Source organism: Dromaius novaehollandiae, chromosome 2, assembly GCF_036370855.1.
Source record: "Dromaius novaehollandiae isolate bDroNov1 chromosome 2, bDroNov1.hap1, whole genome shotgun sequence".
Lineage (NCBI taxonomy): Eukaryota > Metazoa > Chordata > Aves > Casuariiformes > Dromaiidae > Dromaius > Dromaius novaehollandiae.
Genome location: NC_088099.1, coordinates 13,893,187 through 13,913,797, shown reverse-complemented (window position 1 = coordinate 13,913,797; position 20,611 = coordinate 13,893,187). Strand labels below are relative to the sequence as shown.

Here is a 20,611-nt window from a genome sequence, read left to right as displayed (position 1 = left end):
CAGACCAGCAAAAATGATAGAGGAAAAATATTATTGTATGAATAAAGACTGTTTTTCTTTTTTTAAAAAAATTGATTTATTATGACAGTTTTCATGACGTTTTTCATGACTGAAAAGTATTTACCATGTGTCTAAGTAATTCTTGTCCTGGAGAATCTTCACTAAGATATGAGAATCAAAATTTCATCTTGCTGTTTTGTATTGAGCACTGAAGTCACGTCATATTATACATAGCTCTTTTCAGTCAGGGTTACAAATATCCATGTATATGTTTTCAGTTTTAGCTTTCCCCCACTGTTGTATACTGCTTGCTTTAAAATATATTTTTTAATTTTTTATGTATACATCCTTGCTGGAAAAATGTATCATCAGAATGTTTGAAGAACACATCTGAAAAACAGTGAAATAAGAGTAGCAAGTAAAACAGAGTGAAGCATAACTCACTAAGAAAGACCTGAGGTAAGACCAGCTATAACTTACAAGAAAAGTATGAAGTTCTGATTTTTTTTTTTTTTATTACCTGGTTTCTGGTTTGTTCAGCAAAGAATTAGGAGATTCAGTTCATATATCTTTTGGAACAATACTGAATTCTTCAAGCATCCGTAGTCTAAGACTCCCCATAGGTATTGGTGGAACTGGAAAAAAAGAAACCATTCATATTCCTGTTTATAGTGACTAACTTCCGTCATTTGGTAGAAGGAAGAGAGAGTGATTTCTGTTCCTTTAAAGCAGCTACAGCTGTGATAGAAACTACTAATGAGTACATTTTCTGGGAGATGTCCTTTAACATCAACACAACCTTTTACATTCACCAAATAACCTGTGACTGAACAACACCACCATTATACAGCATCACTTCTTGCCCATCTCTATTAACCTGAGAGAATACAGAGAGGTAGGAGGTATCTCAGTTAAATGATGAGGAATTAAACCAAGGCTCTCCATACCTAGAAGCAAGGTGCTGCCTTCTGGAAATAAGTGGTCTCCACGGCTGCTTGCTTGTCCTCTGTTCCACCTGCCCCTGTGGTGGGAGGGAGCCCTCCCTCCATATCTCCTCATTTGAGAGAGGATCTGGTGGGCAGGGAGGATGAACTCTGCTTTGGAATGATTTCTTCACCTTTACTGACGTGAAGATGACTGGCCAAGAAGCTCGTCTCACCAGTCTTAAGGTGGTGAAATCCAAGGTCTCCGCTCAACCGGCACTCAGTGGAAACAGATGCAGGCACCTCCACAGAGCAACTCTTATCTGCGGGTGGGATGAATCGGTGAAGTGGGATGAAATGTCTGAAAGTCTGAGAGGTCATATCAAGGCTTACCTTAATATTAAATTTAAATTTGTGCCTTGTTCATCCATAGATCTTTGGAGCTCTCTAATACGAGTATCTCATTACTTCGGACATCAGTTTCTCAGTGAAGTAAATTTTAGAAACAGGAGGATAGTAGATGAAATCATTGCACCCTCAGGTGGATGAAATCATTGAACCCTCAGTTCTCTTCAGCAAGGATTGGAAAGAGAAGCAAGTAGCTCAGGGAACAAAGAGCATGAAGAATGAAGGCACAAGGTACTCCACTTTCCAGTATCAGAGAATCAAGTTTCTTCACAACGGATGTCATTCATCTAAGCTAATCTTAGGCATCTCCATCTTGGCAGTCATGTTAGGCACTCTTTTGTTATAGATGGTGAGCAACGGCATTTTGGGGTATGAGTCACCTGCATTACAGACATCTAACTAACGTTTATCAAGCCATTAACGTACCTGGGTTTTTTTTCCCTGTCACAATGAAGGAAGCCTAATGTGAGTAGCCTAAAAATTGATGTCTTCACTGTGGAAGTCTACATTTGGTCAGAGGAATCCCCTCCACAGTATGAGAAACTACTCCACCTCATAGAATCAAAACCTGAACCTTTCCTTGTGTGAAAAGTGAAGGATATCTACATTGCAGAATATACTTGACTGTGTGTATAACACCTTTATTTTATATAAATAAACAAAAACAAAATCAAGAAAATCAGATTTATTTGGCAAAAGCTGGAAGAAGACTTCTGTTTTCATAAACAAATCTTTGTTCTCTAGTCTGAGATTATTCTCATGGAAAACTAGAAGACATTCATTATTTTTACTGCCCTTGATTTTTTTTTTTTTTCAGGGATATATTATTCTAACAATATTCAGATGTCAATGGGGGTTTCAGGTACTTTCAGAATTGAGTACCGAATCTCTTATGTTAATCAAGGTCTGTGCCTTCACTCCGTCAGTTGGTTTCAATAGGTTTGCCATGAGGCTTCCCATAGACAGGATTTCAGAGATGCTGAGCACTGCAGTTATTAAAAAGAGAGGGAGCAGTTCTTGGGGCATCAAATAATACGGCCAGAACATTATGCACCTAATAACATTATACCAGAGCTGTTTTCAAAAAGCAAATATCTTCACACCTGTTTTGTCTTCTCTTTACTTCTACTCCCTTAAAGATATTAAATATTAGTTCTTTCCTACTGCTATGAGGCTGTACCTTCTGCTCACTGCACAGCCAATATATAAATACATTTTAAGTGGACTTTTTATCTTGCCTCACACTTTTTCATGATAATTTTAATAAAAAATGCTATGTACATAATGAACAGAGAAAACAGAACAATGTACCCTCAAAATACAATTTTGCTATCACAAAAAATGTTTCCTATTCATGGGTACATATTCTACTCAACTTATTTTTTTATTACATTTGAACTAACATTGAATACTGTGTATTTGTAAGGAGAGAGGTGATGATGCTTTTCCTTCATGTATCCACTTAGTCATAACTAGCACTGTTAAAATCTAGAGAGATCGACATGTCATAGAAGTAAAATGAGATGGAGGGGGGAAGAGGAGAGAGAGGAAGATAAAATATTCGGTAATTCAAATTATGTCTTGGAACTGATTTTGCAGTGATAATATATAATAGATAGAACACTAACTACTGCACACACATGCTCATAAATATACAATATGCAATCTTTTTTCTTCAGAGAAAGAGTATGTGTGTGAATATATATATACTCACCTACGTATTTTTATATAAACTGAATCATATTTACAACAATTTTTATAATCTATGATTGTTAAACAACTCCAGAAGGCCTCTTGGTAAAAAATATCTATAAGCCTACAGCAAATGTTGGCCTATGTTCAGTTCATTTTATTCATATCAGCTAGCTAAATGGTTATATGAGTTCACACTATAGTCAGTGCAGAGAGAGAGAGAGGTGCTTCCAGAAACTAATTCACACAACCCTAAGAGACACATCAAAAATATGGGGGGGTTAATAGTTTCCCTCAACAGTTTTACTAGCTGTGGATTAACTTGCAGATGGCTAAATTTAGCTGAGAAGATTAACATTAATAAGCCAACGAGACAATTCATATATATCTAAAAATGAAAAAAGAAAAAAAACCCCTAACTAAGAATTACACCAAAGCTTCAGAAATCATGACTGAGGCTTTTCAACATCATAAGGTTTACAAATACTTCTGTCTTTTTGGAGTGCACTTAGGCCATGTTTTCCACAGTTTTCATGCTTCCTATGAACAGGAGAGCTCAAAGCACACTTTTAAAGCACAAATTAACTCATACTACTTGCTTCCAGAATATGGGACTTTACAACAGAAAAAAAACTCAAATGTACAGTTGATCACTGTACATTATTTGTATTCATACTTTTCTATCTTTCTTGGGATAGAGGTAATTCCAATGGCTGAAACTGAACTGTACACTTACTAATAATTTGACTTTTTCCTTCAATAAGTATTCCTCCTTTGATTGATTTTTCCCATGTATAAAGTTGTTTCTGAATTTATTCAATTAAGTCATGATTTTTCAAGTGTTTAGTGATTTTGGATGTCCCAAGGTACAGAATTCATTTACAAATTTTTCTAAGGCTTCTGATTTGCAGGAAGTGATGAATAAATCAGAAGTCAGAGATTCAATATTGCTTGAGTTAATTCTATAGTTTGAGCGTGACTTGCTTGCAATGGGCAATTGTTAGTTGGGACAAGTCATACACTGTTTATCGGCATCTCTGTTTAGAGATTTGTTTCTCTTCCATTTTAAACTTATAAAAGTGTGCGTCTTTTGACACTGACACCTCTGAACCTCCTCTGCCTTGAATCAATCACTCATAAGCGTTCAGACTAGAGCTTTATATACGTGACTCTTGTTTTCTACATACATTAATAGGATACATATCCAGACCTGCCACATGTTTACCTCTTTTTCCATGCAGATTTTGCACCCAGAAATGAACACATGGCAATTAAATACATCTGCTTTTAAATTATTTCTGATGACACTTGGAAGAGTAGGCATAAACATGACATTCATGTTTCTATATGAAAAAAAGTAAAACTCATGTATTTGCAGAAAGTGTATTTGAAAGGATTTATGTACAATGGTAGTACATGTGACATACTTATTTGTCAACCTGACCTTTCAGGATGATGCTGTTGAAATGAATGAACACAGGATGCAGAGTAGGCTTTTATGTCTGGGAGTCATCACATTAATTCTGGGCCACCATCTGGATGATATCCATGTCACGACCACAACCAAAGTGATTTTATTTAAAGATTCCAGTGCCCCTTTCTGCTGTAACCACCCGGGTCTGCCAGAATCCACAGCAATGCAGAAACACCGAGGGTTCCACAATGTTTTCTTTTTGCTTATTTGATTATATGGGGATGGATAAACACAGAATGAGTTTTACAGCACAGTGCAGCTTTCTCAACATCCAAAAGACACATTATCATGTTTTTAAAACTAGAAAACTCTCAAATAGTCCTCTGAACTATTCTGAAGGATATTCTTCTCTGAAGGATACCCCAAGGACTCCATCACTTGAGATAAGCCACCAACACAGTCCAGGGAACGATGAGGAATCTTACTGGGTTTGAGATTCTTTTATCCCATTTGCTAAAAAAAAGGGGGGGGGGGGATGATTAATCAATACAGTTTAACCTTTTTTACTTTACCTGTGCTAAGGTTAAATATGAAAAAACACTTCATACCTACATTTTTATTCTACTATCATTTTAACTGTTCATCAGTTGTATTGCTATTTACTAGAAACTAATTAATCATTTGCTGTCTTCTATTTAAAGCTTTAATTCACTATTATCTTTTTCCTTCTGTTTGGAAACATATGAACTTCATACTTCACACTTCTCTTTTGTAAGTTGTTTTTACTCTGCTGTAACAGAAAACTCAATGAACAAATTAGAGACAAATAAATTATACTAGTATTTTCAAAGTATATAAGGAAGATAGGTGTTGCAGTCCCAGGAAAAGCAAAAGGAGCTGGGTGTCTAGCTCCCTAGTCTCTGTTGAAAGCTTTAAGTCTGATTTTCTAAATAGGAAGTTTTACTGTATAGGACAATGCTCTGCACGCCTGCCATTTTAGCCCCGGCTGGGCCTACTAGCGATCCAGCACATCTGGATCACTTCATCAAGCTATGAAATAGGAAGCCTTCAGCCAAAAGCTGAATGAAAAGCTCTCCACAGCAGTCTCCATCAGACTTTCCCAAATGCGGAGGGGAACCCATGATGCAGAGGAAAGTGTTTTGTCACTAGTTCACTGACACACACAAACTAAGCACAGGGACATTTCAAAGGAGTATGAAAGCTGCACAGAGGTCAGCAATCCATTAAAAGACACAAATAGGATTACATCTGCTTGGATCCAGAGGAGAGCCAGCAGGCAATAGACCATACAGGGTGATGCCGTACGGACTGAGGAGTCTTCACACATAGTAGGGACTGAAGAGTAAAATTGCAGAAATTGAACGATTTTTATTCTCCCAGGTAGGAAAGGAAAGAGTAGTTTTTATGCCCCATCATTTCAGGCCTGGAAAATAATTTTGGGGCAAAAAGGAAAGCTGCCTCTGCAGTAACCAATACATTTGACCATATCCCAAGGAACTAGAATACCTCCTTTTGCTGTCTTTCCAAAAGGCTTAGTTTTATAACTCTTATGTCAACCTTACACTTCTGTAGCAGGAGAATTTTCCTCAGCTCCCTGCAGTGTCCGTATAGTTGCGGCACTGTTGCAGTAGCAGCTCATGAGACAGGTCCCACCCATCAGATGTACACCTCTGCCAAAACTTCTGAGACCTGAACCATGGGCCAAGCTCTGTGCTGCCTTTCCTTGAGTATGCCCTCGCGCAGAAGAAAAGGCCCACACTTGTAATGGAAGTGTGCAATCCTGTCGCACACTCTGTCATGGCTTCAGCTTAAGCACCTTTAATTAGGTTTGCTTGCCATGTATGAGGTCAGGTTTCCAGGTTTAACAGACTGCACTATATGTACTTGCCTAAACTTAAATCAGTAATGAGACTTGGCAGTGTGGAGGGCTGGGTTCTTTCTTCTGGACATATGTTTTCAGTTATGGGTGAACTTTTCTCCTCCTCATGCTAAAGCCCTAAAACATCTTGCCGCTGCAGTAAATTTTTCAAGCAGTGTTTATTAAAGGAGTGTGTGGACATTCCATATGATGTGAGCACTTCTCTTATTAAATTTGTCATTTGTTGACAAATTGGCTGCAATTATAGTATTTGTAAGAACATTACGAGTTCTTTGTGCTGACATGCCTAATTGCATAATTTTCTATATGCATTACTAAGCAAATCAGAGGGAATGGCAATGGTGGATTTGGATCAGCAAATAAGAAAATCAAAGAAACCTTATTTAAATGATAATGGTAGGATGTGCATTATGAATAACTATTAGGTAATGAAATATACTTATTTGATTTTTATGGTACAAAGCAGACCTCTTACTGAGATGCAAACAGCTCAGGGCCATTTCTCAGCATACAATAGCTTTCCGCATTTGGGGAGGAGCCCTGCAGTATTCTGGGTTGGCATCCAACCAGCCTAATACAGACATCTTTTATTTGTCTGAAGAAATAGGACTACAATAGTTCTTTCATATAATCCTCTGCTTATTGTCTTGAGGTTTTTGTACTCCAGCAAGAAGACATTAAGAAGTGGCTCTCATAACCAACAGCCAAATCAAAGAAGAAAGGTTTCATGTCTGGATTTAAAAACACCCATGCAGAGCATGTTTTTTATGGCCTATGGAGATACTGTTCTTAGACAAACCTCAGAAGTCTTGGTTCTCTGAGGGTATCTCAGAAACACTACCAAATTCAGAAGTCGCACTCCAAACAATGGGAGATCAATGTGTGTCAGCACATTGACTGAGATTCAGGTCCAGTTCTTAGTTATACCTTATATATATACCTTAGTTATACCATTACGAAACCAGAGCTGCTCCACTAATCCCAAGAAGTTCAGATAATGTCAAGGAGAGAAGAAAATAAGGAAAGAAGAGTCAGTGCAGGCCAGAGCTTCTACAGAAGATGATATATTCCCCTGCTACAGAGACATAATTTGCAGTAGTAAGGATGGGAGACTGGTCCAAATAAATGTTGAGTCACATTTGCAAAAGTTAGTTCCTAATTTAGAAGTGTGTGTGTGGGTGTGTGGGTGTGTAATTAGTGCAAAGTGCTCAGATGTCTTCTTGTTCTAAATCCAATACAGTATCTAAAAAATTGATCTAACAGTTCCTGTGCCATCCAATTGGTGCTTGAAATCAATGTTGCAAAGATTTTCTAGACAACTGCAAGAGCTATGAGCTAAATTAAGTTCTGAAAGTGTTGCACCTGAGCCAGCTTCCATAGGAGTCAGAACTTCCTTAGCAACTTTCCCAGAAACAAGAGTGATGTTCCCAGAAATTGATGGGGACATCTGGATGAGGATTTGTTCAGTTGTTTGTAAAGGTCTGTGAGAATAAGTGTGCTGTTGTGGGAAAGCCTGGGCAAAGAGGTAGGGTTTGCATTTAGCTTTTAGTGTGGCAAATAGTTATCCTTGTTTCTTCTTCACAGCAGAAAATGGATGTAAGCTTTGTGTTTAATCCAGCTAAATGCAAATACTGTTTTATCTTCATAATATCCAGAATAACTATTTTACCTAAGAAGTCAATTTCTTAAATAGTTTCAGGACCATATTTCTGGCTACCTATTGTTCATTTGCGTGTTTTTAGAGTATGCTTAAAATATACAAAAAAAAAAAAGCAGTCAAAATTTGGCTAGTCATGGACTATAACAATTTCTAAAGCAAGATGTGAATTTTTCATTCAATATGAACCACAGATGTTATAAGCATTGGCTATCCATAAAGCCACTACTATGTCAACAGCGTATTACTATAAGAAGGGTAACATTAACACTGTAGAATTAATTCAAAAAACCCTAACCAAAAGCTATGCAGATTTTTTTGCTCTATTTGCACAATGCAAAAATAGCCTAAATACATTTTTAATGCAATCAGCTGAAATCCGTAAATCCAAATTGTGTGCTAACTGCTCATGCTGATTAGTGTGAAATATTAATTTGCACTAATCAGCTTGAGGCAAGAGAATCATAATAAACTTGACACATACATTTCACGCTTTACAGTGTCAGAACTTGTTTACTGTGCAGCGCCTGTAAACGCTATCGATGCTGTTAGTTATGTCACCGGGGCTGTATATTCAAGGTGTGCCTGGAAACGTTTCCTTAGCCAATGCCTCAGCTAGCTCAGTTTTGTTGTGAAAAACTAGTCTTTGAGAACTGATGGTCTGCACCAGCCAAATGTTGTCAGAAGCATGTGTCTCTGCAGTGGGCCAGAACATCTGATGCCTACCTTAGCTGGTTCGTGACTAAGCCACTTACACTCATGTTTCCGCTGCTCTCTGTGTACCAGGGTGTGGTTAGGCTCCACAAGCCAAAGGCTTCATGCATCCCTGTACATGAAACATGTGTGTGTACCAGCAAAACCAAACTACCATGCTCAGCCTAAGAAAACAGGCCCAATATTAGATAAACACACAAGAGAGTATCGACATGTCAGGTTTCACATATTATGGCTGTGGGTCACTCTTTGGGCACCCACCTCACGCTTCTGCAGGATGGTGCTTTCAATTCCTGCTTTTGTGGGTTAGTGTCGTAGGCAATAGGCATCTGGTTTGGAAAGCACATCCTCCCCGGATGCTGTGTTACACCATAAACCCGTCACGTCACGTGATAAACAGGGTCCCACCTCTCCAGTACCTGACCACTATGTAACATGCAGCACCTCAGGTGCTGCGGCACTGTAAAAATGAGACTCTGACAGAAAGCTAATGGGGAAACAAAATCTATAGACGTGTACTTAAGACCATGGCATGCCCAAGTGAGAAGGGATAATCCGTGCAGACACAGCTGTTGCTCACTGTGCCCAGATCGTCTGTGCTCCCTCCAGCTTTCCCGCTCTCCCTGCCCTGCTCTCTGTGCAATCGCTCTGGTGGAGATCGTAGCACTGCAGAGCATAAGGGATAGAGATGAATGAAAATATATATGGTCAAAGTTACCATTTGATTGAACTGCAAACTGCAAAGGCCTATAATTATACTGGCAATTTGGTGACCACCTTCCTCCTGTATTTTTCACATCAATTTAACAATAAATTTCTGCAGGAGGCAACTATATGGATGTTTTTCTCTTAGTTGTGTTTTGCTTTACCAGCCAGAGAGGTGCTGCAAGTGAGGTCTGAAATGTGGGTCACTCTGTCTTTCACAAAGAAGAGGGCATTCCTTGTGCTGTGCCAACAGACGGCATGGAAAAGTCTGAAATCTTGAAGTGTGGTGTGTTTACCTGTGATTAATATGACCTAATAAAATAACACAATTACCTCATATGCATCTGCTCCCCAGGGCAGGCAAAGCTAAGCATATTGTGAAGCAGAAAACACTTTGCTTAGCACAAAGCTAAGTGCTCATAACAGCCTCATGGACCCCGGTGAAACCAGTGACTGCCATTTGCACAGGACCTGATATACACTTCATGTGTTATGCTATTTAAAAAGAGGTAATATACTCTAAACCATACCAGTTTGATTATAGTTATTTATGTTTCCTAGAGGCAAATGGAATTTGCTTTTTACTAAGAAAAAAGGGCATTTGAAACTTGAAACAGATTGATAGTGTCAGTTCTAACAGTAAATGGCCACAAAGATCAAGTAGCCTGAAAAACGTTCATCATTCATTGGTTCTGTTTGGCTTTTGAGCAAAATATGTAGACTGGGAACAAATTTCATTCCTAGTTTCCTTCCCCCACCTCTCTGATGATTTTCTTTGTGTCTAGATCAAAGGAAATTAAAAAAAACACTGGTAACTGTATGTATACAGATGTTCAGCTTGGGATATTTTTTTTTGCTTTTAGTGGACTGCTAACAGACTACAAAACTGTCTTAAAAATCTTCCATGCGATCATTTATCTGTGTATTTTCTCTCCACTTTATTGAACTATAACGTAGCTAATCAGAAAGTGCAGCAGTTTACCAGCCAAATGTTTTTATAGGTGTCTCTAGCCTGAACGAACACAACAACTCCATTCTTTCATTTTTCCCAACTATGTCAAGATTCATAAATTAAGCAAAGTGTGGCAGAGTCAGCTGCATGAAGCACTTTTAAGAATACTAGATGTTGCCACTTTTATCTCTCCTCACACAAGTATATCTCAGTTAAGCCCCTGACAGCTGGGAGAGAAAAAATCCTAGGACGGGGGGGAAAAAAAAAGCATGACTCAGATCCTGGCTCTTACAGCATTTTTACCTCTGCACTAAAGAGAATTCCATTTTTGGAGAAATGCAATACTTTAGTCCTGGCCACTCATAATTCATTATATCTTCTCAATATCTCACATACCTCTGTCAGAATTCAGCTTGTGTGATTATATCTAGAGAAACTTAATTTTCTTTTTGGTTTCAACTTATCACATCTATATGTAGCTACATTATTCCTTTTTAATTCTGACTTTTTCACCAGCTAAAGACTTTCTTCCTGGATTATTACCACCAGCATTTTTCTTCTCACAACTATTTTATCATATTTTATCCATTTCCTCCTCTTTTAGTCTTAACAAGAGCTAGTAAGAGCGACTCCAAACAGATTTTAATATTTAACATCACAACAAGATTATTCTCTAGTATTTTATGCATTCTTATTTACTAAGTGAACATTAAGTGAGACAGACAATATCCACAGCTTTGAATTCTAAGCCCTTCTGTTTTTCAGTTTGGGGTTTTAACTTAGTATGCTGTACATAACTGTATATGCTGTTTTGCTTTATTAATATATTTATATTCTCTGTAGTCAGGAGAAAAGATAAGTAACATATTGCATGTTAAAATTCAGAACTCAATCTTTTTCCTGGAATTTATTACTATTCGTAAGACTGGGCTTCATTGTTTTAGGTTCTCTACAAACACATAGGAAGAGACAGCAATTACTCCATGGCACTTGTAATCACACTTATGTGTAATTAATTAATTAAAGAAAATCAAGAAGAAATCATTATAAAATAATTTAACTGGATCCACCAAGGGTTTGTATCATTTTAACTTCATGTATTTAAAAAGTAATTTGGTGGCACTGATGCAAATTGTGTTTAAAAATAAGATTCAAACATAGGATATAAGGCTCCTGTAAGCCTCCAGGTTTGTACATGACATACAGTAGAGGAGCAGCATGTCATGGGTCACTATGCAGAAATGGGTGTCTCACGCCTCGATCATTTAAACATCTTGCCTAAAGAAGGCAAGTGCAGTTCAAAGCAGAGAACAATGGAAAAAATCCCCAAACAGGAAATATCTGCTACAGACATTAGAGATGCAGTAGATGATCCAGGTGCAGTCACATACTGACCAGGAAGGCATATTAGGCTTTGTTGCAGAGAATAGACAAATCCCCAAAGCATTCAGCTTGATATGCAGCTGCAGAGCACAAGACAAACAAAAATTATTCCAGCAATAAAAAAATACAATAGAAATCAAAGGATATAGTTCTGCTTCTAAAAATAACGCTGCTCATTAGACTTTACCTAACAGGCAGTATGCAGTCTGCTTACTATGATTTTGAGATGATCTGCATACAAACCATACCAGTCCCCAAAGGCACAGTGTTTTGCAGGAGAGATATAAATTTTAGTGGTTATTAGCACCAAAATTAAAGAATAAAAGGCTAAGAATGTAATGAGCTAATATAATTATGTCTTAAATGTCTCCTTTATTTTGTGGAAAGAACGTTATAGAGTGTACAGCAGATACTAGGAGGAAAATAGATCCAGCAGCAAAAATGAGGGATGTAACTTCAGTTTATCAGGTTTCCGAGACTTCCAGATCAATTGGCTTTACGAGTTGAAAAATGCGTATGTATAGCCCTGAAATCAGGCTCCAAATCTTACTAAGGAACTTTGCCTAGTTACCAGCAGACTTGTTTCCCCACAGAAGGTCAATGAATCAGGTTTTCACATGCGGTGAGAAGATTTTTTTGAGAAGTGCGGACCCAAAGCACCCACGGAGTGGCCTGGTGGGAGGAGGATAAGAGGAGATCCGCTGTCCTACCTGTGTGACGCGGGGCTCGGCAGCCACGGGGAAGCGTGCAGCTCGCGGGGACGGGCAGCTGCCAGCCCCCCATGCACAGTGCTGCATACAGGGAGCAGCTTCTCCTCTCAGAGTCCCAGCACCCTAGTGATGGCTTCAGGCCACAATACTGCCTTCTGTGAGCTAAAAAATAAATCAAGTAAATACTGAGACCTTGCGCAGTAGCTGAGAAACGTGCAAGACAGGTTCATAGGCCTTTGCCAGGGGTGCAGGAGCAGAAGCCCAGGCTTTCTTCTGGTGCGGTAGGAGAACCCTGAGCCCAGGAAATGCTTTCCTCTAAAACGTGGACCAGCTGGATGAAACAAACTACCATAAAGTAATTACAAGGCTGCTTCCAATCTACATAGGGAAAATAAAATATGGGAAACATTACCAGAGTCAAAAATGATATAAACAAAGAAAGAATATATGGTTATAAGGAAAAGGGAAAAGCCAGGAAGGTCGTGACTTTAAAGGTGTATAAGAAAATTCAGCTGCAGTCCAGCTTATCTACAAAGCCAAATGAAAGCATTTTCTGTTGGACTGGCCCATCTTGTGAGATGGGTTGAGTCAGTCATATGCAATGCAAGAGAAATGCCGTATTATCTTTGCCATATGAGAGTCTGCCCCTCCCTCTCTGACTTGTCCCTGCAAGGCAAAATCCATCACAGGACTGACTGAATTTGAAATTTGCCACAGCTGGAATAAAAACCTCAGCCAAGGTTTCAAAAACAGCAACCTAAATATAGGTTCTTAAATATGTGTAACCTGATTTTCAAAAATGTGGAGTTCTGTCAGCTCCCTTATGAAAATCAGGTCAAGTCTCCTGGACTCCTTAGAGATCCAGTAAGCAAGTACAGGTACTTTTGAAAACTTCAGCTCTGCTTTGATTTCAAGAGCTTTGGCCTTTCAAGTTCAGCACTGCAAATTCAGTCTATGAATAGAATGAGCTTACATTCCCAGTTTAGGTACGTAGGAGAAGGACCAGAAGACCACAAGAGACAGAAGATACAGTGATTTTTTTGACTAATGTCTCCTTCTGGGGAATAAATCTTGGGTTATTCTAGCAGCAAAAGCCTACCTCCTATCATGCCAGCTGAACTGCTCTAGATAGTCTAAACAGGGGGCTGAGAGCTCTGCTTGTCACTTTGGCCATGTCCCATCCCACATCTTCTAGAGAAGATACGGGAGAAGATACGTGCAAACTCAAAATCTACCTAAGCAGAAATTTTGGAAGCTGGAGGATTTTCTACATATTTCTATGGTTTTATGGTGCTTTGTAGACATACATTAAACAAGTTGAGAAGAAAATAAAAAGGACACCAAATGGTATAGATATACAGTCCAGGCAATCGACCGACATTTCTAATTCTGTTGTAAATTTGGATTAACCCCCTGAAAGTAGCTTTCCTGTTTTCCAAATAATACAAGACCAGATTGAGTGTGCTGATTGCCAGAACGTGGCCTGAGACAGAGCTGAAGGCATTCGGCAGCTCACAGGTTTGGCCACTGATTCTTGTGTTAGAACTAATTATATTATTTGGAAAACAGGAAATGAAAAGGAGACTTCAGAAAGAGGATTTCCTCAAGGAAGGGAGATTCTGAAGGGTGTGGAAGACCAATTCTTTGAGGGCTCTTTGAGCTCATGCCAATCTCAGGAAAATGGAGATAGTCCTTTAACTTAAGAATGAGAATTGAAGTATAATTGCTATACAATTGAATAATTAAATGATAAAAGTTGAAATGAATCAAAACTATCATAAACAAAATGAGTATTAAGTAATTAATGCTTATAACTCCAAAGCCCCCTCAGACAAGGAAAGGCTCCTCGTGTGTTAGGCTTGCCTGTGAACCATCAGCCTGAGATTATTATATAGAGACATTAATTTCTAAAGACACACCAGACTGCCTTTACTGCATCATTAAAAACCACTGGCTTTGTTATCCAAAAGCACTGTATCTTTAGCTTTGAATAGAAGCTGTTATTTTTACAACTACATGTTAGGCATGTGTTATTTCTCTAGAATATAATTTGTGGTTGATTTTATTTATAAAATATAGTATCAGTGTGTGACACATTATTTTAAATTAGCCATACTAGCCTGATATTTCAACAGATTTCAACATAAAGTTCTTCAGTGAAGCTTCTACATGTGTGGAGCCCATTCAGAAGACTGTCTTTTCACTCAAAACATAGCTAGTAAGGGGTTTATAGTGTATGAAACTAGAATAGTAGCCTTTTAAACAGTTTATCAGCTCCCTAATGGTACTCACACTGTTTTGCTTTAGAATTCACTAGAAACTAATTAGGGCATGCACCGAGGACTGAATGTTTGTACATGCTTAATAAATATAGTTATTTGTAACCCAGAACTGCATGTGTATTGATATGGTTTCTGCTAGGCAGACAGCAACAGTCACAATAGCATTTAATAATGTCCGTAATTTTAGGACTATAATTCCAGTGAAGTCAGTGGGTCCTCTTAGGTGCTTACACTAAGAAATATGGTGGAATGTTTCAAACACCTTAAAAGAAAGCAATCTTAATATTTTAAGATACTTCATAATTTCTATATTTAGAAAAAATTACTCCAAGGGAAAATTATCCTGACAGAATATACTCTTAAATATTTTAAATGCAGGTTTATTTTTTATAATTGTTGACTGAGTCCTAGAAAGATACATCAATTACTAAAAATAGACCTAAAGTGTATGTAGGAATAAATTTGACTTTCAATGGTAGCTTCATTTCCATAAAGACAGCACCATTGAGGGAATACACCTAAAATTAGGCAATTTATTTATGATTCAGTAGCTTCATTTACATACTACTGTATCAGCTCTGTTTGCTCCTGTTAGTCAAAACTACACAGCAATTTAGTCTGATTTGGAGGCCTGAAGTGAAAAAGCCAAATTCATATTTAGGCACCTGGGAATTATATCTTCTAAGCTATTTATGCACCTAACTCTCCCTGAAAAAAATGACATTGACACCTAAGTATCTTTGAAACTGTGGCTTCTTCTCCATGAAAATGAATTACTTGTCAGAAGTGCTGAACATCCACTAGTTAAGTTCATGAAAAACAAATATGCACAGCAATGGCGTTCCAGCAAGAATGCACAGGTCTAACTTCAGTCACCTCTTTTAAATATTGTGAATTCATGCTTCTTTTTCTACCAAATATTGTAACACCAGTGAGGATGTTATGAGAGACAGTGTCAAAAGCATTGCTAAAGTCAAGATGCACAACATTGACTGCTCTACACTCATCCCCCAAGCCAGTCATCTCCTCACAGAAGGCTGTCAGGTTGGTCAAGCATGCTTTCCCCTTCATAAATCCATGTTTACTTTGCCTAATTACCTTCAAGTCCTTAATACATTTTGAAATGTTTTCCAAGGTTATTTTCTCCATCACTCGCCTAGGGATCAACATGAGGCTGAACAGCCTCTGATTCCTCAGATCCTCCTTTTTGCCACTCCTGAAGATGGGAGTGACATTTGCCTTCTTCTAGTCCTCAGGAACCTCCCCCAGTCACCATGGCCTTTTAAAGATAAGTGAGAGTGGCCTTGCAGTGACATCAGCCAGCTCCCTCAGCACTTGTGGGTGCATCCCATCAGGGCCCAAGGATTTGTGTGTGTCCAGTCTGTTTAAATGTTCCTTAGCCTGATGGTCCTCCCCTGAGGGTGTCTTCCTTGCTCCAGTCTTCCCCTCTGGTCTCAGGAGCCTGGTATTGGTGAAGACAAGTAAAGACTGAGATGAAGACATTGAGTACTTCAGCCTTTTCCACATCATTTATCACCAGGTCCCAGGCCCCATTCAGCAGCAGGCCCACACTTTCCTTAGTTTTCCTTTTCCTGCTGATGTACCTGTGGAAGCCTTTCTCTTTGCCCTTCACATTCCTTGCCAGCTTCAGCTCCATCTGGGCTTTGGCTTTCCTCATCCCATTCCTGCATGCTGTGTCTATATTCTTCCCAGTTCACCTGTCCCTACTGCCACCTCTTGTGCACTTCCATTGCCTCATGGTTGCTGCAGCCAAGGCTGACTCTGACCTTCACATCCTCAATCATTTCTTTCTTTTTTGAAGTATGAGGTCCAGCAGAACCTTTTTGGCTCCTCAGTCACCTGTGTTAGGAAGTTGTCATCAATACACTCCAGAAACTTCCTGGACTGCCTGTGCCTTGCTGTGTTGTCTCTCTAGCAGATATCAGGGTAGTTCAAGTCACGTAAGGCCATGAGGACCAGGGCCTGCAAACATGAGACTTCTTTCAGGTGTCTGAAGAAGGCTTCATCTACCAATTTTTTCTTATTCAGGCAATCTGTAGCAGACATTCACAACATTGTCCATATTGGTCTGCCTGCTGATCCTGACCCACAAGCTCTGAGCTGGATCATCATCCATCTCCAGGCATCACCCACCCTCCATGCAGTCCCGCTGCTCTCTCACAGAAAGGGCTGCTCCCCTTCCAGCCTTCCTGGCCTGTCCTTCCTAAAGAGCCTGTATCCATCCATCATAGCACTCTAGCCGTGTGAGCTTTCCCACCATGCATGTCTCTGTGATCCCAATGAGATCATAGACCTGTAACTGCACACACACCTCTAATTCCTCCTGTTTCTTCCCCATTCTGCATGTGTTAGTGTACAGGCAATTCAGAGAGGCCCCCAGTCTTGCTGATTTCCCAGAACAAGGGTGACTGCTTCCCCCATCATGCTGCGCTCTTGGCACTTCTTCAGTTGTGTGCATACACTTGGGGTGGGCCCCCTTCTGCTGTGTTCTGTTGATTATGAGGCATCTGTTGTCCCTGTCACCCTGCACCATTTGCTTGCTAACCTGGTCCACCGCTTCTTCACATGTCTGTGGGTCATCCTCCTCCTTCCCTGCCGATCCTACTTTAAAGCTCTCCTCTCCAGCCTGTACAGCCTGTTGGCAGAGATGCTTTTGCTCCACTTAGTCAGGTGGATCCCTTCTCTTCCTAGCAGTCCTCAGTCCTCAAAGAGGGTCTCGTGGTCATAAAAAACAAATCCCTGTCATCGATACCAGCTGCACAACAAGTAGGTGACCCACAAGGGTCCTCATGCAACTGAAGAGCACGAATAATCTCGCAGTAATAGTACTGTCTAATTGCGATGCTCTCTCACGGCATAGGCACGTGAGGGCTAGTCCCTACTCTAAAGAGTGACTCCATTGGGCTGTCAGTCCCACTGTACCACTGTGGATATGGTGGTTTCACTTGGACTGTAATAGTGCCTCTGCACTCTGCCCAAGCGTAGATCTGATTTGTAGGTCTTGATGTGCATGCCTACCATGGAGCAAGAAGCTGATCTCAGGGATTCTGGAGTGTTTAAGTTAGTATCAGATAGTGTTTTAGTGACTGCAGGAATCTTTGGTGAAGAGACAACATTTTAAAATAACACAGTCTTGATTTTTAAAGAACCTTGGTTCCATCACAAAACTTCATAAATAGGTCAAAAGGCAGTATCACTGTAAATGTGTCCATATTAAAAGAAGTCCTGGTCCCAGCATTTTATACTTGTCCCTACTCTGCTAATTACTGTGAATTTATTATTGTTTCTAATCTGAATGTAATTGAAAGGGCAAAACAGTAACAGCTGTAGAGCTTCAAAATGCTTTCAGTCATTATCATTTTATCAAAGTTATTGCAAGCAGGTTCTCTTTCTCGTTGTGACTAATCTTCAGTGTTTGGGAAAGAACAAGCAGCAATAAATTCCCAGATGCCTGCATTTGACTAGAAATAGCAATTAGTCAATGCCTGGTAATATGAATTTCAAATGTGTTTGGCATTCTTTCAATATTCATTGATTACTGTTATCTGCTCAACAAATTACAATGCATCCATAGGTATGAAAGAATATAGGATTTGAAATACTGGTTGAAATCTCGGTTGTAGAGAAGGCATTGACTTTGTCATTGACTTCAAATGAATCACTGGTCCTTTGAGCCAGGTGTTCTCTAGCAGTGGTCAATGGCTGATGCATTAAAAAGGAAAAGAAAAAAAACAACCCTACTTTATTTTGATTTCAGTAGGACTGACTTGCGGCTTTTCCAACAGCCTTCAGATGAGCACCCCTAAATACACTATATTTGTCTAAAGTATTCCTAAATATTCTTGGACCCCACTAGCTACTGCAGGCTCTAATAATATGTACCGATTAGCACGGGAAGCAGCCTACTCTAAAGCAAAGAGTGTAGGAAAGACTCAAGAAACACAAATTGTGCTTTCTTTCTGCTGTCAGTTGACTGGTAGATCTTGACAAGTTAGCTCACCTTTGTAACACAGATGCTTGAGAAAAAAAAAAAATCCATCCCATCAAATTTTGTGCAATATAAAAACGCGTCCTTCCAACAAAGAGGTGAGACTAATACCTTTAATGTGGTGTTGCAAAACCCAAATATATATAAGTAGATCACATGGTAAGAACCTTGATCCTTTGGTTGTCACTGTTCTGGGATGCGTCTCTTGCAGTCAAAATCATGGAAACAAGTCTATTTCTGAGAAAGGTGTCATTCAAGCAAATGTACACTGATGAAACACTTTTTTAATAGAAAATTCCCAGCCATCTCTATCGTGTGTGCCTCTGTACTCCACTGTAAACTAGGGACAATGGTTGCAATCTCTTTTCTGGAGTGCTTTGAGATAAAAAGTGTATAAGAAGAATTAAAGCTAGATCAACAGAGATATTAGAGTTCCTAAGCCACATGAAAATCAGTCAAGTCAGGCAGCAAAAATACAACTAGGAATTAAATACCATTGCACATCTGGGATTAAATAAAGAAAAAAATATATATTTCATTCAGGCCTGAATTTCAGCCTTGAAAAATGTCATATTACACTTTGAATAGAAGCCTCAAATCTTTATTCATATTTTTGGCTAGTTCCCATATTATACTGCTGTCTGGCTGAGTTTACATATGAAAATACTGGTTTTCTCTTCTCTCTCCTCCTGCATTTCTCCTTCTCCAATACAAACAGCATGGAAGTATCACTACTTAACAAAAAGAAAAAAGCCTTAGGAGTGGGCCAGCTGCTGGCTCATGCACAGGGAAAATCTTTTTGATTTCTGACAGGACATTCTGGAAACATCCACTTTTCATTTCAGGCTTTTATGTGACAAAAACAAGCTCTTTCTGAGCCTATTAAATCATTTCAGTTTGAGACCACTGACATGTTACGTTTTTCTAGTGCCCCATATTGTCAGTCTGGTTCATCTCAGGAGAGAGTTAAACATAAACATTTACTTTTACCTGAAGTCTCTTGTGGATATCAGTCAAATGGTTAAAAAAGGAAGGGGGGAAAAAAAAAGGTAGAGTGGTGTGAGTGTGGCAACAATTTTTCCAGGAAATATGAGCGTATGTATGGCCCACTTAACTGTGGGCCATTTTATCAACCCACATCATTGTGGTTATTGTAATATATGTCTTGCTGTGGCAGTATTTAAAGATTCATGTCAGGTTCATTTTGCAAGGCGTTATGAATGGGCTTTGCTGCACCTAAATTTAGCCATCTAGAAATTAGGATCTAATTTAGTGCCTAAATCAATCATTTAGGCTCCCTTTAATGAATAAGGTGTCACCAAATTGTCCATTACAAGAGACTGGCACCTCCAGAAGGAAATTCAAACCACCTTATACTAAATTTCTACTTAAGGGCTCCCTCCCATCTGGTGACAGAATAGGGCAAAGATGATGGAGTTAAAAGAAATTCCGGACACTTAGGATGTTAATGATTAATGATTCCTCTCTCTGAGGAGTCAAATAATAAAAAGACAGTCACCATCCCCAAATGTTCACTCTTTGAATTTATGCTAGTGTGGAGAGTCTTTGCAAAATCACCATCTTCCCACCAGATGTATGCAGGATAGAGATTGGCAGTGTCCATGGCTGCTCAGGAGCACAAGGAAGGAGCACTCTCCCTCTCAATCAGCTCAAGAGAGCAGGAACCACCATGTCCTATGAAGCAACTGGAGGAAAGAGCAGGGAAGTATGCATGCATATGTTTGTCAGATCCCAGGCACCAGAGCTGGTTGGCTGCATAAGAGCGGTATGCCAAACCTTAAACAGGATATTACAATTTCTCTTTTCTTGTTCAAGTGGGGAGCTCCAAGAACATGTGCTTT

General features: G+C 39.2%; 1 long non-coding RNA gene across 1 annotated transcript; it reads right to left on the bottom strand.

Moving 5' to 3' along the window:
- Nucleotides 1-329: 329 nt before the first annotated feature.
- On the bottom strand, nt 330-12,533 carry LOC135327428 (uncharacterized). Its single transcript, XR_010387542.1, has 4 exons — nt 12,459-12,533; nt 948-1,246; nt 521-635; nt 330-390 (listed from the first exon to the last, which is right to left on the bottom strand). It is a non-coding gene; the product is annotated as an uncharacterized LOC135327428 (long non-coding RNA).
- Between the last annotated feature and the right edge of the window lie 8,078 nt (nt 12,534-20,611).